The sequence below is a fragment of the Geotrypetes seraphini genome, chromosome 9 (genome assembly GCF_902459505.1).
Source record: "Geotrypetes seraphini chromosome 9, aGeoSer1.1, whole genome shotgun sequence".
Lineage (NCBI taxonomy): Eukaryota > Metazoa > Chordata > Amphibia > Gymnophiona > Dermophiidae > Geotrypetes > Geotrypetes seraphini.
Window position 1 is genome coordinate 119,331,366 of NC_047092.1, and position 16,785 is coordinate 119,348,150.

The 16,785-nt window shown below is 43.7% G+C and overlaps 1 protein-coding gene across 3 annotated transcripts in view; it reads left to right on the forward strand.

The window, feature by feature from the left end:
• The first annotated feature begins 614 nt into the window (after nt 1-614).
• The window catches only part of KIF1A (kinesin family member 1A), a 627,076-nt gene continuing 610,905 nt past the window's right edge, over nt 615-16,785 (forward strand). For all 3 annotated transcript variants that reach the window (XM_033958697.1, XM_033958695.1, XM_033958696.1), the window contains exon 1: nt 615-724. The gene's annotated coding sequence lies outside the window, so the exon portion shown is untranslated. The remainder of the gene's footprint in view (nt 725-16,785) is intronic.

The following is a 16,785-nucleotide window of genomic DNA, read 5'->3' on the forward strand; positions in this document are numbered from 1 at the left end:
CCTAGTTTCTAATAACTCAGTTAAAAGTAAAATAGCACATCTTAACAGTAGCCCACTTGATAATTCCCCCTCCTAAGTGTTTAAAGAGTGATGCTGTTTTGTTTTTCCTATAGACAAATTTCACAGAAGAGTGGAATAAATTATCTGGATTTGTGAGTGCTCTGTTAGGCCTAATTTGATAGATTTTTTTTCCTTGGCGAGAGGTGGTTAAAATGTATTGCAAATTATTATAATGTAGAATATGTTTTTAGAATTATTTGGTAGATAAATACAAATATTGGAATAGACCATTAAGGGAAAGGGGATGTCATCCCCATCTCTACCACTGACTGATTGCTGAAATGTTAATGAAAGAGAACGTACTGTAAGAGCTGGGCATCTTTCTTTCTATGGAAACATCTCTATTTTATATTTCTCTGATGCTGAGGCAGTGTGCAGTTCTGCAGTGATGAACTAGTTTCTGCATATGGTGATGTCAGAGCTCCATCATCAGCACCAGCACCTCAGAGAGGTCCCTCCTCCCATCTCTTGTCACCAGACAGCATAGCCTCAGAGAACCAACCAGCTCAGGGCAGGGCAACAAGAAGAAAGACAGATGCAAATATAGCAAGGACGAAGCAGCAGCTGCTGAAAGCTGAAGAAAGGCAGTGTATCTTAGTACGGAGCCAAAAACCTTCCCAATGTCAGTCATCTCTGAGAATCGTTAACCCAGAAGCAGCCCAAGGTACTGTCACATCTGTCTCTCTTCTATTTTCAGAGCTCCTTCAGTTCAGGCTTCCTATGGGTATTAGATCCCTAGGTGCAGAGCACCAAAAAGGTGGGTGGGTAGGGAAACGGGGGCTGGAATCATCAACTGATTTTATGGCTTTGTTATTTGAACAAAACACACAGTTTCGATATGTTTTACTCTGACCCCTCCCTTGTCTTATTGTTTTTCCACTTGGCTCTGTTTCAGCAGGGAATAATGCAGGCGAGTCATATTTAATCAGCCCTTTGTGTTTTTTCACATTGCATGAATTTGCCTCTCGGGCTAGCATCACTTTATTCCCTTGCCAGAAAGAGATTCATTTTCTAATCGGAAAGTGGATTGGAGAGGTTTTTATTCCCCCAGTTCTTTTTGTATTGTATTATATTCATAGCAATTGCCTTTTATTATTATTATTGCTAAGCAAATGACATCAAGGTTCCTAGGGGAGGGAATACAGTAGCAGATCAGCTGATGAGTGATGTCACTGAAAAACCTGTCAGTTTCTTGCACTTGTACCTGGGTCTAAGGTGGAATTGACGGACCTTTAGCAGAAGAAGAAGGCGAGAGACTAGTGGCAATAGGATATATTCTCTTAAAGATAAAAAGATGCAGAATTGGATGGTATTTCTTTGCCGTTTGTCTTTTCTTATGTGTGAAATGTGTCTACCAGACTGCTTTTTTCATGATTTGGGGGGAGAAATAGAGTCTGGTAGTGTATCTGTGACCTCCTTCATTCCTTTGGTAAACTGGATTGGGAATGTAAATCTGCTGGCTTTCTCTGTTAATAATGCACTTATATTAATATCTAGTCCCTTAATCCCTCCTGCATTTTATAACATCATCTCTTTCTAGTTATCCCTTCTTTCTATGAATCTTGCTTGTCCTTATCCCTCTTATTCTTCCCTGTTTATACAAAGCATTGACCCACCTTTTCTCTCCCTTTGGAAACAAAATCATGTCTGAGCCTCAGCCCAAGGCCAGGAGAAAGCTGGATATGTTGTTTACATTCGTCCTTCTGATTCTGCTTGTGTATGAAAATAAATCAGCTAAAAGCAGATTGTAAAATCTAACTTGCTAAGATAATTAACAATCTCTCCCCTCCCTGTTATCCAATGACTAAATGGCACAGGGTGCGTGCAAGAGAATGCACAGTCATGGCATGGACTTAAAGAGAAAGGGATGAAAGTGTGTTTAGGCCACTGAATGATTCAGCACTACAGTGCCTAAGGAATCATTGTCTGTTTTCATTCCTGCACCTTGGCATTTCAGAAAGAACACAGTGGATGCATTCAAAATGTCCGTCTTTTTATCTGACCACTTTCTCTCCCAGTATGCTGATTTTCTTGTGTTCAATGTACAGCTCTGCTTGTCTTTTGATTGACTACTAAAGAGCAGGAGAAAAAAAGAAGAGTCTAGCACTGGGGTTAGACCAGTCTATTGCATCTGTTAAGATGAGATGAGAAAGAGTAATATTGAGAAGATACAGATAGATTAGGGTTTCTCTTAAGGTTTTCTATAAAGGAACGGGTATATGATTCAGAGAAGATCTTTTAATATTAAGGCACATTTTGGTTTTGAAAGTCCTCATGAAGACAGCTTTCATGGGAATCTGGGTGACAAGGTGTACACGTTGGCTTAAAGATTGTATCTTTGATGTCGGCCATTTTAAAGGTGCAAGATCACTTGATGCCAGCTGGGATAATGATGTTGAATTCCATACCTGGAGAATATTTCCAGCAATAGAATTGCAATGAGTGCGTTGATTAAGAGTAGAAATTAAATAATATTTTTAAGAAGCATGTACCTTTTATGTAGGGGTTGTGATTCTTTTCCTTTGTATTGTATGATACCTTTTATGTAGGTTTCATTCTTATCCCACTTCATTTGCAAACAGCGAGGAGCAATAGATTTTTTAAATATTTTCTGAAAGTTTGGATGTTACCTGCCCCAAAGAGGTCTTTGATTTTCAAATACCTATACACATGTACATGTGGTCCTGGTTTGGGGATATGAGACTACTTAAGAATCACAAGTATTGTTTAATTAAGTCAACAATGTTAATGACTGTGTAGTAAGAGGTAGCAAGTGTGTATTCAGGTTGTTTCTACAGTCTTCATAGATATGTAGCAGGGAGGTTGAATTAGAGGTGAATCAAAAATCAACTCAGCTAATTTTGAAAGAGTTACTCATGAATTCCCTGATGAAAAAAGAAAAGAAAGCCTTAAAATATATATGGCTAGTTGCTCCACTGTTTGTTTATGGTTCATTAATAAATAAATTTTAAAAACAAACAAACATGGGACTTTCTTGACAGGGATCACAAGGGGTTATACAACCTTGAAATAAGGGTGATTTCCTCTGAGACCAGATACCTAGTTGGGTATCAAGAGGGATAATGACTTCATTAGTAAAGGGAAATTGGGTTCTTCTTTAATGGAAAGGGCAATGTATATCAATGTATCTCAAGTTGGTCCTGGAGTACCCCCTTGACAGTCAGGTTTTCAGGATATCCACAATGAATATGCATACAATGGAGGCAATATATGCAAACCAATCTCATGCCTATTCATTGTGGATATCCTGAAAACCTGACTTGAGTTATGTAAAGGAATGAAAGACAATCTATTGGATGTAGATTTTTACCATTTGTCTTGCAAACCAATAGGGTCTGAATTATGTGTGACACCATGGTGGGGATATTTATTTAATTTTCTATACCATTCTCCCAAGGGAGCTCAGAACAGTTTATATGAATTTGTTCAGGAACTCAAGCATTTTCCCTGGTAGGCTCACAGTCTATTTAATGTACCCAGGGCATTGGGGGGAGTAAGTGGCTTGCCCAAAGTCACAAAGAGCAGTGTGGGTTTGAACCTACAACTGGAGGGTGCTGAGGCTGTAGTATTAACCACTGTACCACACATTCCTCTTGGCAGCCATTGATTCACTGCACACTCTCCATTCTTTTGATGTGAGCGTCAGATATTCTGAATGTTCTTCCTTTTCATTACAGTGTCTTTCACAAAGTAAGAAGATGTATTCTATAATCTAGGCACCTATGTTTACAGGTCTATAACTGGTGTAACTGTGGGCGTCTAAATTTTAGACATGCCAATATAGGGTTAGGCTAGTATTTTAGAATGGAACATTAGTGACCAGGTACCACTGCTTGCCCTGGAATTGAAAGTATGAAATGTTGCTGCTTCTTGGGTTTCTGCCAGGTGCTTTTGACCTGGATTGGCCACTGTGGAAACAGGATACCTGGGCTAGTTGGATCATTGGTCTGACCCAGAATAGCTATACAGTACTTATGTTCTTATGTAAAATAGGCTCCAACCATATGTCTTTTGGGTGCTCAAATGGAGGTGCTCAGTTGTAAAATTGCCTTCTGTTAAATTTCTGCCAGCTGCTTTTCAGCTGGTGGCAGCCAGCTGTTCACTATTTTGGGTTGTTTTTTTTTTTTAAATGCTAACAGTCACCGGTTACATTAGCCCTAGATATTCAGTACTGGGCCATGTCCAGTCAACAGCGCTGAATATTCATGGCTAATAACACATGTTCTAGCCACATAACCACTCAGGTCCTGATTTCCCCCTCCCCCTAGTGATACTAAGCCCCCTACCCTACTTGCCTCAATCAAGCAAAATTCCCAAGTCCTCTCCCATACCTCCTTCATGCAGAACAGGACCTCCCCCACCCCACCCACCCGACTTTTGAGCTGTCCAAAGTTTGTCTGCTTATTTATGCGGGTGCCATCACCTGCGTATCTACTAACTCTTCTTCAACCCCTTCCTTTACCTGTCCACTTTTTTTTGATGGCCTATCAGAGTCTCTCCCACCTGCTTAAAATCACTTTGAGGATCAGGCAGATGGTTGTCATTTCAAAATCTTCTCTGATTTAAATGTCATGGGCTGCACTTTATCCTCCTAAAACTCATTTCTGCCATTGTTCTTAACACTGCTCATGTGTTCCTGAGATTTAGCTCTTGGTGGCACATTTAAGATGAGCTGGTTTTGCCTGCCAGTCTCATCATACCCCAACATAATTCCATACTATCCTGAGATTTCCATCTGGCCCCAGGTTTCTGACTCCTTTGCCATTATATTCTAGTCTCTGTCTTAGGATGACATGAATTACATTAACAGTGTCACTCTGAGCTTTGGTGATGTCAAAACCTTTTTACTCTTCTCAGTGCTGCATTTACCTTATTGAATTATTTATAGTGAAAGCAATATCCATTATAAGCTCTGCAATCTATCTCACGCAATAGCTTGCTCATGTGTTGCAGTAAAACCAGCCCGATTGTGACTGTGGACAATGCTCCTGATCAGACATTAAAAGTGCTAGGATACAGGCTCTTTTTTTTTTGGTTAGGGTTTTATCTTATACCATACAAAAGCTATTGCTGTTCCTGAAATCCCTACTGCTATGCAGCTCCACACACACAGTGATTCTGCTGTGGTGAGGCTTCTGTTTCTATCTGCACTGAAAAAGGGTGGGGATAAGAAGTCCCCTGCTGGGAATTGTTGATGGCTGGTGTCTGATACACCAGAATAAAAGGGTGGGAATAAGAAGTCCCCTGCTGGGAATTGGTTGATTGCTGGTGTCTGATACACCAGAATGGGAAACTCCTACATAAATACTCTGAAGAAAATGCTCTAGTTGCCCTTAGATTAAAGCCCACTATTCTAATAAGAGTAGGGTTGCCATAATTTTAACTTGAAAAAAAGGACACCCCCGGCACTGCCATCACCTTGCCCCAGGCCCAGCCCCTTAGAAGTGAGTTTGGCAGGGCCCTCTTACAAGGAATCCAGTGGCTCTTCCCCTCTTACTCCTTAGAGCTGCAATTCTATTTTCTTCAGGCTGCCGGCAGCTCAACAACGGAAGCCTGCTGCCATTGGCCTGTCCCCTCACATTGCTGAGCTGCCAGGAGAAGTACATAGATGGATCAGGAATTGGTTGGTGGGTAGGAAACAGAGGGTAGGAGTGAAGGGCCACTACTCAGACTGGAGGAGGGTCACGAGTGGTGTTCTGCAGGGCTCAGTGCTCGGACTGCTGCTATTTAATATATTTATAAATGATCTAGAAACAGGGACGAAGTACGAGATAATAAAATTTGCAGACGACACCAAACTATTTAATAGAGCTTGGACTAAAGAGGACTGCGAAGAATTACAAAGGGTCTTGAACAAACTGGGGGAATGGGCAACGAGATGGCAGCTGAAGTTCAACGTTGAGAAATGTAAAGTACTATATGAGGGAAGCAGAAACCTGAGGTACAGCTATACGGAGGGATGTTATTGAATGAGAGTACCCAAGAAAGGGATTTGGGGGTAATGGTGGACATGACAATGAAGCCGATGGCACAGTGCGCAGCGGCCGCTAAGAGAGCGAATAGAATGCTAGGTATAATCAAGAAGGGTATTACAACCAGAATGAAAGCAGTTATCCTGCCGTTGTATCGGGCGATGGTGTGTCCGCATCTGGAGTACTGTGTCCAATATTGGTCGCTGTACCTTAAGAAGGATATGGCGATACTCGAGAGGGTTCAGAGAAGAGCAACACGTTTGATAAAAGGTATGGAAAATCTTTCATACACTGAGAGATTGGAGAAACTGGGTCTCTTTTCCCTGGAGGAGACTTAGAGGGGATATGATAGAGACTTACAAGATCATGAAGGGCATAGAGAGAGTAGAGAGGGACAGATTCTTCAAACTTTCGAAAAATAAAAGAACAAGAAGGCATTCAGAAAAGTTGATAGGGGACAGATTCAAAATGAATGCTAGGAAGTTTTTCTTCACTCAACGTGTGGTGGACACCTGGAGTGCGCTTCCAGAGGGCGTAATAGGGCAGAGTACGTTACTGGGGTTCAAGAAAGGATTGGACAATTTCCTGTTGGAAAAGGAGATAGAGGGGTATAGATAGAGTATTACTGCACAGGTCCTGAACCTGTTGGGCCGCCGCGTGAGCGGACTGCTGGGCACGATGGACCTCAGGTCTGACCCAGCGGAGGCATTGCTTATGTTCTTATGTAAAATAGAATTGCAGCGCCAAGGAGTTAAGAGGGGGAGAGCCACCAGATTCTTTGTAAGCTGGCCCTGCCAAACCTAGACACACTCCATAATTAAAAAAAAAAAAACCCCACAAAATCCCCATCCAGTCCTCAAAAAAGAGGACATGTCCAGGTATTCCCAGACATATGGTAACCCTAAATAAGAGGCATCTCTAGTATCTGTTGCCAGGCTCATCCAGTAGCATTTTTGAAGGTACTGTGCCATTTTATTTTCAATTGCCAATAAAATAAAAGTGTTGGTACAGTTAGTGATTCGAAAAAGAAATATCTGCACTTCTTCGAAGGAATAAACAGGCAGATAGACAATGGTGACCCGATCGACATTGTATATCTGGATTGTCAGAAGGCGTTCGATAAGGTCCGACATGAATGACTACTTCGAAAAATTGCGAGCCATGGAATCGAGGGTGAAATATTCACGTGGATTAAAAACTGGTTGGCGGATAGGAAACCGAGGGGTAAATGGACAATACTCGGACTGGAAAAGCATCACAAGTGCAGTGCCGCAGGGTTCGGTGCTTGGACATGTGCTCTTCAATATATTTATAAACGACCTGGAAATTGGTACGACGAGCAAGGTGATTAAATTTGCAGACAATACATAGTTATTCAGAGTAGCGAAAACGCAGAAGGATTGCGAAGACCTGCAATGTGACATAAACATGCTCAAGAAATGGGCCATGACATGGCAAATGAGGTTTAACGTGGATAAGTGTAAGGTGATACATGTCGGTAAGAAAAATCTTTTACACGAATACAGGATGTCCGGTGCAATATTTGGAGAGACCCCCCAGGAAAGGAGTATTAGTCGACAAGTCAATGAAGCCATCTGCGCAATGCACAGCGGCGGCGAAAAGGGCGAACAGAATGCTAGGAATGATTAAGAAGGGGATCACAAACAGATCGGAGAAAGTTATCATGCCGCTGTACCGGGCCATGGTACGCCTACACCTGGAATACAGCGTCCAGCACTGGTCGCTGTACATGAAGAAGGGCACGGTACTACTCGAGAGCGTCCAGAGAAGAGCGACTAAAATGGTTAAGGGATTGGAGGAGTTGCCGTACAGTGAGAGATTAGAGAAACTGGGCCTCAGAACTGACCTCGGGAAGGTTTGTGGGCCGGCACCTGGACCTTACTTTGCTTTAGTTGCGGCGGTCGGCTGTAGCGGCGGACCGGGGGGGGGGGGGGGTGTTTGAAGCGGCGGAAGGCAGCAGCAGCAGGGGCCGGACTTGGTGGGAGGGCAGGCCTCAGCTTCGGTGTTGGAGGGAGGGGAAGCGATCACCTGTCCCGTTGTCCCCACAGACAGTTCAGGACTCTGTCCCTGAAAACGGGACATTTCGGCGTCTCGAAGCTGTGCGTGGGGACAACGGGACAGGGGATCTCAAAAGGGGACAGTCCTGTTCAAAACGGGACGTATGGTCACCTTATGTATAGGTGAAGATTCTGGCAGCCCAGCTACCACCTGCAGTCTGCAACTATCCCAGATATTCAATGCTGTGACCATATCCAGCAACCAGCATTGAATTTTCAGGTTAAAGTTAGCTGCTACAGACTTAGCAGGCCAAACTACATTCATCAGCTGGCCAGCTAGGCATAGCTGTCAAAGATAGACTCGACTGAAAAGCAGTTCTATCTGGCCACATGCCATAAGATGAATATTCTATAATGGTAACTCAACCCACGAGAAGGACCCGTTGTGTTAAAATTTAGCTCAGAGGTATAAAACTCTAAAGAGGAGGAGGTAACCCCCTCTTAGGAAAAAGAGTTTATTTTCCAATCATTGCTTCATAACAAACGAGTCCAACTCAAAGGTTTGAATGATTGTAAGGTATATATGTCTCGCTAATGATGCAATATGCATTCAAAACATTTTTCAAAAGATAATCAGAATTTCTGCATTCAGGTAAGCACTAAACAATTTTTGCATTCATATAGTAAATGCTCAAAAAAGGTACTTGTCAGGGTCCCGACGTGGCCCCGTTTCGGTGTCTACTTCAGGAGACCCCGTCTGGCTGATTAGCTTGCTTACAAATTGACAACCATGTAACATTTGAAAAAAGATCGTTCAGCAGATGAAAAAATTCTTTGTGCTTTTTTCATCTGCTGAACGATCTTTTTTCAAATGTTACATGGTTGTCAATTTGTAAGCAAGCTAATCAGCCAGACGGGGTCTCCTGAAGTAGACACCGAAACGGGGCCACGTCGGGACCCTGACAAGTACCTTTTTTGAGCATTTACTATATGAATGCAAAAATTGTTTAGTGCTTACCTGAATGCAGAAATTCTGATTATCTTTTGAAAAATGTTTTGAATGCATATTGCATCATTAGCGAGACATATATACCTTACAATCATTCAAACCTTTGAGTTGGACTCGTTTGTTATGAAGCAATGATTGGAAAATAAACTCTTTTTCCTAAGAGGGGGTTACCTCCTCCTCTTTAGAGTTTTATACCTCTGAGCTAAATTTTAACACAACGGGTCCTTCTCGTGGGTTGAGTTACCATTATAGAGTCGGTTTGTTTTTGTTTACACAGTATCTTTTCTGACTCTTAGTTTTGTTACATTGTCCCTGTTGATAGTGGAAACATAAGATGAATATTGACAGTGACCAGTTATGTTACATGAACATTAGGGTGCTGAGGCTGTAGCTTTTAACCACTGCGCTACACTCTCCATGGGATATTCAGCAGGAGATAGCTGGCTATCTTTTGCTGAATATCAGTGGTTAGATGGCTTATTAGTACTTAGCAGGCTGAGAGCCATTCCCAGCTAGTTAAGTACCACTGAATATTGGGTGGTGTGTGCCTATTGTGGCTGGGCATGGCCGATTGGACATGTCCAGGAGCCAATACCCTAAGCCACACGGCCAAGCAAAAGCGAGGTAGGGGTAGGTGGGAAGGACTGCAATAAAGTTCAAAAATAGTGCAAAATACTTGTGTGCCACAAAAGAAATCTTTATTTCACACCAGACTTGGTACATTTTAACTCAAGTTAGTAGCAATTCAAAATGAGTTCCAAAATACAAGCAAACAATCGTCCTAGCACAAAAAAAATACCAAACAAAAACAATCCATTTGTTTCTTATATTTGGCTTGTTGCCATCCACTGGCTTCTATTTCAGCCTTTCAGTGGCCTTCTCAGGGGCTCTCAGGCCTACACCTGCCACACTGGGCTAGGCCCTTCTGACCCAGCCACTGTTTGCCACCTGGCTTGTTCAAACAGCTTCTGCTATGATCTCTTATAAAAGTCTTTTCACTAGGGAAAAGTTTACCTTGGGGTTTTCCTAGCTAAAATACCTAACCAAGATCCCACTAGATTTTGAATAGAAAGTTCCCCAGTGTCCTGTGGCCAGCAGTGCTTTAAGTGACTGTTCTTCAACCGCAAGTTCGCAATAAATTTTTGCCGGTTCACGCAGGGCCGACGAGATCGACGAGATGTAATTTCCAGCAGGTCTGCGCCGAGTCGGCAAGATCATAGGGAGCCTCCGAAAGTTGCTTTTTCCCTTCTTAGCAGCTCTCCTTACTTACCAGTGCAGTGATTCACTAAGACAGCCTTGGGGCTTTTGCTGAGTTGCGGCCACCTCTGATGATGCAACTTCCTCTTTCCTTAGAGGTGGTGCGACCCATCAAATGGCCCAAGGCTGCCTTAGTGAATCGCTGCGCTGGCAAGTAAGGAGAGCTGCTGGGAGGGGAGAAAGCCACTGTTGGGGGCTGGGAAGCTGCTGGACAAGGGAAAAAAAGGGACAGCTGCTAGTGGACCTGGAGGGAAGGAGAAGGAGAGATGCTGCTGGGAGGGGAGGAGGGAAAGGGAAGAGAGTTACTGCTAGACAAGAGGAGGAGGGAAGGGAGAAGAAAAAAGGAAGGAAACGGCTGGCAGGGAGATTAGAGGAGGGGAGAGACAGGCATGAGAAAGTAAAGAGATTGATGATGGGAAGGGGTCAGCAGAGAAATAAACAGGGAGGGACAACGATGCTAGATCTGGTGTAGGAGAGATAAAAATGAAGAGAGCAGTGAAGCTGGGATGAATCATGTAAAAAAAGGAGAGAGGGGGCACAGGCTGTATGGAAAGGGGAGAGGGGCATAGAAAGAAGACAGATACCATATGGAAGGGGGGGAGAGGGCGGACAGTGGATGGAAGGGGCAGATGCTGGATTGAAGAGACAGAGAGGGCAGATGCTGGAAGGAAGAGTGAAAAGAAGATGAAAGCAGAAGCCAGAGATGACAAAAGGCAGAAAAAAATAATTTTATTTCTATTTTGTGATTAGAATATATCAGATTTGAAATATATATCCTGCTGGAGCTGGTGTTAAGACATAACTGGGGACTGCAAAGCCCAGGCAGTGCTTCTTTAGCTTCCAGCTGGCTTAGGGCTCTCTCTGACCAGGGGACAATTGACCTAGTTGCATTCCCCTAACACTATGCTTCTCATGTGTGACTGCGGTATTCTGTTAGCATGATATTTCTGTGTAGCATTCTGTAATAATTTGGCTTATTCAGTTTTCTTGATAGTAGAGGGAATATATGTGAAGGGGAGGGGAGACAGGGGTTTTGTTAATCTTTGCTCTGTATAAAATGACAGTTGTAAAGAATATTGTTTCTTTTTATACTTTAATAAAATACATCTAATATAATAAAGAGCTAGCCGCGCATGCGAAGTCCTATTTGCGTGTTCCGTGCGCTGTAGGTCTGTGGCCGCAGGACTGCGCATGCGCCAGTCCCCAGCTTTACTTCTCTCTGACTACGGACCCACAAAGCCACCACCGCGACTCCTCTCTCATCTTCCGACGCAACTGCAGCTCATGAGAGGAGCCGCGGGGGCGCCTTTGAAAACGGCTCCCTTCTCCGAGTGCCCACCCCCTCCTCATTTTTTTGCGATCCATCGAGCGGCTCCCCAGCCTTCTTCCACCACCTACCGAGCCCCCAGCCCTGTTTTCAGCTCCTCCTGCACGGGCCCAAAACAAAAAAGGAACCGCGACTCTTCCCCACCCGAAACACTATGCCGGCTCCTCACAAAACCAAAACTCCCACGCAGCCGAACTTGCAATATCGCACGGGAGCCCCAGCTCGATCCACTCCTCCAGACCGACGATGCACACAACTTGAACTGAAAGGTCACTTGGACACACAAAGTCAGAGGCGTGAAGAAAGTACAAGTTTTATTCACAGCATGCATGCTGGACCCCTGAGCTCCAAGCTGGCTCAGAAGTGCCGAAACCAGGAAGTTACAGAGATATTTATTCATTTTTCTGGCTATACAACTGAATTCTAGAAAAAGCTTTTCACGTGTTACTTTTCTTAACACTCATTGGTTCTAAGCTCACACTAGCAGGTCACTAGCAGGACACCTATCTAACTCTTACAGTTAAATGTACAGAAGGGCAGGGTACATCATGGCTCAAACTCTTATCTATTCAGCTTACAATGTGGTAAGGTAGGGACATACATTTTAGGCAGATGCAGTCAATAGATTATACACTGTTTTCAGCTATGTAGGCCAGAGCAATATTTTAAACAACAGTTAACTATTTCATGACCCTTCATTCCCCCCTTTCAGGCTGGCGTACCTAAGGAGCCAAGCCTGACAAAATAAAGTTAGGAGTCAGGAAAGTCGGGGTCCCCAGTGGGTAAGGGACGATACTGGGAGAGGGCCAATGCAGCAGTGGAACGTTTGACAACAGAGTCCATAGTTCAGTGGAGCAGCTTTATGGCTATGGGGACCATACAGGGCAGGCAGCAAAGGAGCAGAGAAGACAGGGCAGCAACCAGCAAGATGATCTTCAATGCTGAACCAGAGGGCAACCAGGAGATGAAGGTACCAGAGATCCAGTCTGCAGTAAGGTCACGCCAGGTCTGGTCAGGAACATGAGCCAGTTTGGTGATACGATCCACATCGTTCTCAATCACTTTACTCAAGTTCAAGGCAGCAGTTGGAGAGGTTGAATTTATCACAGGCACAGCAGCTAGTAAATAGTCCAAAGCTAGACGATTCTGATAAATAGCAGTGCACATTTTAGCATTCGCTCTGCCAATGGTACTCAAAGCTCGGGAGGTCTCATTGGTTATCAGTTCAAGTACAGCTTATAGACAAATAATGCAGTTCAGCATATAGATTGGGGTCCGATAGCCCCAGGTGTCATCCTCGGTCCATGTGGCAGGTCCATAAGCAGCAATGATCCGTTCTGCAGGCCAGTCATCACCCCATTCACCTATTTTAAGGGAATTGGTGGAAGTAGACCGCTTTTGGCGACCTCTGGTGTTGAATACAGGGGCTCCCAGGTGTTCACCATCGGCCAGCGGTAACAGGAAGAAGCTGGGACGGATCATGCAAAGCACACATGTACCAGTCCATTAAGCAGGCAACCAAGAGTAGGCAAACGGATCACAGAGCCAATATCAACTATCAAGAGCTGACCATAATTCATAGGAAGTTCCATTAAGCAGTGTCTGAAGGGCTGAAGACAGTGGGAAGCAACAATGGAGGTTCACAAGGCCCATCGTGAAGGTCGTGGACCTGACGTAAAAGTGAGGGTCTGTGAAGTCAGGTTTAACATGTCCAGTTGCATTGCCTCCCATAGCCACTGTTCTCCCATACCAGTCCCTCCTCATACAAAATAATTGCTAACATTAAGAGTCTGACCTATAGTTTCAGCAAACTATCTAAACAGATTTCTAGTGATTACAGGATATTAGTATCTACTTTCATAATTTCATAAAACTGGGGAAACACCACAGACAGGAGCACATGAGTGGGATACAATTCGGACATATACATCAGTACCTGGGTCTCACCTTTTACCATCAATATACAATGCCATGCAGTCTCTGGCCTTCTGGACTTGGACATTGGCATTCCAGTTATATGGGTCAGTGATAGTGAAAACCATGGGATTACAGTAGCCTGTAGTACACAAGGGGCCGGAGCTAGGACCTATAGTAAGGGAGGCAGATGGGGTATTCTTTCTCATAAAGGACAGGCTCCACCATTAGTGAAGGTTTCCTCATAGGGGCAGTTCTTAAAGGCATCAGGTTATACAGACCTATATACTTAGCACATTTGGTATAATAACGCTGCCAATCTAGGGAGCCACACAAAACTGAATTAGGGGTAGTACCATGACCTTGAGAAACATCAAATAGCACACATGTATCACAATACAAAGACACCGGGCGAGTGGGGTCTACAATAAGAGTCTAGTTGATAAGTGGACCCTCAACATCATCAATGCAGATTTCCGCCCACTTTTAAACTTCATCACCAGTAGGTTGGAAACAGAAAATACCCTCAAATGTTTGACACTTTCTGTACTTAACTCCTTCATGCAAACAAACATCAGGCAAAGGGGCTGCACTTGTTAAGTACAAAATACAGAAGAAAGAAACATAAGTGAGGGCAACACAAATATCATATCTATATATACTAACATAGGAAGCTCATTTTTCTTTCAGGCACAACTTAGAAAACTTCAAACAGTTATACTCAAGACACTTGCTAAAGGCAGTGTGAACCACAGGCAGTCAATTAAACTCAAACACTTATAAAGAATTATATTCAGAACACCTGCTAAGTACAGTGGTAAATATTCAGAACTTTTGAGGTCTTAGAAAGCTTCAGCTGAAGATCCGTGTTGTAGTGGAACCAAGTTTCATGTCTGGACACCTTGACAACTGTAAGAGAAGAAATTATTACAGTAAAAGGACCTATCCACCTAAGTTTCAGGGGGTCTGACTTCCAAGTTTTAGCCATACTGTATTTACAGGGACATACCCATGGACTTGTGTAGCTATCGATAGTGGGGCCCTTTCCAGGACCCATTTGTGGAGCTCTTAAAGGGCTTTAGCTCTGATCCCAGAGTAGCAAAGGAACCAGGATCTGGGTTCACAATGGGTGGTGGCCGGCCGGACATGAGCTCAAATGGGGCTTAGATGGGATGCATCTAATCTGAAAAAGAACAGAAGGCAGCAGGACAGGCCAGGACAGATTAGTTTCTTCAATTCATTTTGTGAGAAGGGTCTTAAGAGTTCTGTTTATTCTTTCGACCTGACCAGAGCTCTCAGGATGGTAAGCAGCATATAATTTCTATTCAATTTGGAGGGCCTGAGCAATTTGTTGGACAACATCGGCAATGAAAGCAGGGCCATTGTCACTGCCTATAAAAACAAGGAGATCAAGGCACGGAATTATTCAGGAGGTGTTTGGTTACGTCTCTGGCGTGTTCAATGCAAGTAAGGAAGGCTTTGACCCATCTAGTCAGGGTGTCTGTGAAGACTAGGAAGTGACTGAGGGAACGGGAAATGGGCATGTGGGTAAAATCTACAGACAGAACCTGCATCGGATATGTTCCAATAGGTTGGTATCCAAGAGGTGGCAGTCATCTGATTGGGAATTTTATTCTAGAACCGACAACACATTGTCGGACCATATTCCGGACTAGCTGATCAAGGTGATTGATAAAGAAATGTCTCTTGAGAGTCAATTTTCATAGCGGGTTCTCCAGAGTGTGCCAGATCATGGCATCTTTTGACAATCGTGAGGGCCAGGTGTTGAGGAATAACTATGAGGGTGTTGTGCTTGCGTTTGAAGTATCAGTGTGTGGGTCTGGATTGGCACTTGAATTGGCGCATTTTGTATCCACCCCCCTTTCAGGACAGACTGGCCCAAAATAATGCATGCCCAAGTCTGTTCCTGAGAAGCGTACTGGGGTGTAAGGGAATCCAGAAAAGGAATGATTGTATACAGAGGAGCTGAAAGAGGGGGCAGAGACTGGCAGCTCGGGCTGTGCGGTCTACAAGGGCATTGCCACGAGAGACAAGGTCCATCACGCGTCTGTAAGCATGGCAGTGCATAACAGAAACACGTGAGGGTAGTTGTACGGCCTCAAGAAGGTCAAGAATGAGGGGAGCATGATGGATCAGGCGGCCGGAGGCTATAATGAAACCTCGATGTTTCCAGATGGCCCTATGGGAATGCAAGTTAAGGAAAGCATATTTGGAGTCAGTATATATATATTGCAAGACTGAGAGGCAGAGTGGCGCAGGGCAAAAGTGAGGGCATAAAGCTCAGCTTCTTGGGCAGAAGGGCCAGAAGGCAGGGGCCTGAGTCAGAAGTTTTTGGAGGCAGCGAAAAGACCGCTCCTGAAGTTGGGTCCAGACAAAAGGGGCTGAGTCAGCGCCTTTGGTGGAATCATACAGAGGACGAGCAATAGTAGAGAAATCAGGGATCCAGATGGGACAGTATCCTGCAATACTGAGAAAGGTGCTCAGAGCCTTGCAGTTATCAGGGACAGGGAGACTACAGACAGCCTAGACCTCGGTGTAGGAAGGGACCTGGTACCCTTGGAGATTTGAAAGCCAAGGTAGGTGACACGAGGAAGGCATACTTGAAATCAATGTAAATATGGCCACAGGAAAATTTAAAAGGCAGACCCACTATCTGAAAGACTCAGATAAATAATAATAATAACAGTTTATATACCGCAATACCGTGAAGAGCTATGTGGTTTACAAAAGATTAGAGAAGGTCCAAATAATTGAACTTAAGATGTGTACTAACACATAAGAATTGTTCTCAATCCCTATTCTATATCAGGTTCCTACCCCAAAGAGCTGACTTATAAAATTAAGCTAAATGCAGTTCTGGATCCACCCACTAAGCAGGGTAGTCTGACACAAGCGCTCTCTAAAGCAGCAGTCCCTTCACTATCAGCTGACTGGCAAAAATATTTACTTCCTTATAAAAGCATTCCTAAAAATTACATTGTTATACCTAAACTTACATTTTTTATATACAGAAATACAAAACAAAGATTGGAATATACAGTAAAACTTTGGATTGCAAATAACTTGGTTTGCAAGTGTTCTATAAGACAAGCAATGATTAAATTTTAACTTGCTATACCAGCAACGTCTTGCAATACACGTACATACAGTATAGAAGCATCACATTTTCACAACTGAGCCAATGGT